Source organism: Cyprinus carpio, chromosome A13 (assembly GCF_018340385.1).
Source record: "Cyprinus carpio isolate SPL01 chromosome A13, ASM1834038v1, whole genome shotgun sequence".
Lineage (NCBI taxonomy): Eukaryota > Metazoa > Chordata > Actinopteri > Cypriniformes > Cyprinidae > Cyprinus > Cyprinus carpio.
Genome location: NC_056584.1, coordinates 972,597 through 975,086, shown reverse-complemented (window position 1 = coordinate 975,086; position 2,490 = coordinate 972,597).

Here is a 2,490-nt window from a genome sequence, read left to right as displayed (position 1 = left end):
GGCTTCCATTTATAGAGCCAAGAAAGCCTCAAATAGACTACAGACAGTGGGGAGTCCATGACAACAATTACAGCCAAAACATTGCTGTCCATGATGACTGGATGATCTTACTGAAATTATCACAGATGGAATCATTTACCTCTGATGCTTTTGCACTATGGTTAAAAAAAAATTGAAAGTGTGCAGCTAGTTGTAAGAATGTGTAACCTGGGTTTTGTCAAAGTGTTATTTTTTTATTTTATTTATTAATTGTTTTTTATTTGTTTGTTTGTTTGTTTGTTTGTATAATATTTGCCCTATGACAAGAAATTTGACCCTGTCACAATTTATTTATACACAGCAGAATAATATTTTATATTAATAATATCTAGAGCCATACTGCACTACTACTCATGTAATATGGCTCATTTAACTACGCTAATTCTATGAAAGCAATCGTTCAAAATACCAACAAAAAAGTGGATTATGGCAGAAATTCACATAAGTTAAAAACAAAAAAATATATGTACTTTAGTTCCCTTTCAAGGGAACTTCGAACTGCGTCCTCTAGGGGTCACCATGGCCGGACTTACCATTGGGCTTGAGTGGGCTGCAGCCCATGGGCCCCGCCTTGTAGGGGGCAACACCTTTGCCCATTTATGTTTGTTTGATTTGTTCTTTATTATACGCCATTCAGAATTCAGAAATTATTAGCCGCATTTCCAACGCGCAGGCGAGCAGTGTGAATTGGGCTACTTTAACACTGTTTCCGCAGGTTGTTTTTCGTGTCCACGGGTTTAAGCAACCACAAGAACATGATATTTAGCCCCTAAAAAGCGATTTTTTTCCGGGGGCACATTTATGAAGATAATTATAAATTCTCAAATGTTCACACCTCATTTCTTTACAGAGGATGATTTTATATTATATTAATGTTACACTAAAATATGCAACCATCTGATGAGTTTTGAGAGTTTTGATTTTAAATAAAAAATAGCTATTTAATGAGTTTCTGTTTTTATAACATAGCTATACATATGATATAGGACTTAGCCTATCACACAAACATTTTTTTAATATCTGCAAGATCGCAAATGTACAGTAAACAACAACTTACAGAATTCCGTTTTGCTATGTCAGAAAGAAAATAGAACAAACAGCAGAACCTCTGCGTCTCCAAACAAGTGTTTTTGTTCCTCACGTCGACTCACTCATTAAGACAGTCACTTGCTGCTACCTACTGGCGGTTGTAGTTTCATATTTAAATAAAAGTAGCTTATTTTATATTTTTAATATTTCTACATTAAAATGTTATATTTAAACTTAACATTTATGCACAATCCATCTATGAGTTTTGTTGATAGTGATTTAATTTGATTGTAAATAGCCAGCATGTCTTTTTATTCGATTTAATTTATTGATTAAATAAGAACCTGACATAAGAGAACACAGATACGACACAAACTTTTATAATACTAATAAGCCAACATCTCTGTTTTTTTTGTTTGTTTTTTGTTGTTGTTTGTTTGTTTGTTTGTTTGTTTGTTTTTGCTCAAAGTTATTTCAGGGTTTTGATCTCTCAACTGAGAGAACACATCCTGTTTATTATATTATAATGAATATTTAATATTACATTTAAACTTTGACTATATTAATATTAATTGTACTACTGTTAATAAACCTCAAAGCATGTTTGTGTATTTTGTGTTACTCCATAATGATGTTCTATTTGAGGGCATTTGTAGTGTAGGTATAGGGCCCAAACATACCCTCTGCCCATGACGTCACTACAGGTGCGACTATAGCATAAATAGGCCTTGGGAGAACACATCATTCACTTTTTTATTTGATGCTTGCATCCAAAGCATGGCAGGAAACCTAGAGGATGCAGTGTCTTGTTCCCTACTCAGGAAACCATGGTTACATAATTAACCTGAGACGTTACCTTTCAAGGGAACTTCGAACTGCGTCCTCTAGGGGTCGCTATGGGGAACGGTATACACACACCACCATGCTGAGAGGAGTGCAGGTCAGAACCATGGCGAGCACTAAGTACCAACTCTATCATTTCCATGGGAGTTGCCCCTGGGATGTTAGACAGCTGTCCATGAGACCCCTAGAGGACGCAGTGTCTCGTTCCCTACTCAGGGAACCATGGTTACATAACTAACCTGAGACGCTTTCTACTGTTGCTCTTTAATTTCTTTTTTCATAAAATATTTGTTTTTACTCCTCATGCTGTGCCCAATGATGAGCATTTCAACTAAGAAACAGATGGTGCTTGTTTTTGGCCACATCTTCATCCTTATGAAACCTCAGTCTATCAAAACTCGTTCCAAATTTTCTGAACTGTCTGTAAATTATCAAATGTAAGTGCCACTTGGGAAGGACAGTGATGCATATAATGCATATAAAATTTCTGTACAATTTTGTGTTTTATTATTATTATTATTATTATTATTATTATTATTATTATGTTTTGAATGTTCCTATATTTTATGGTTTTTAAAC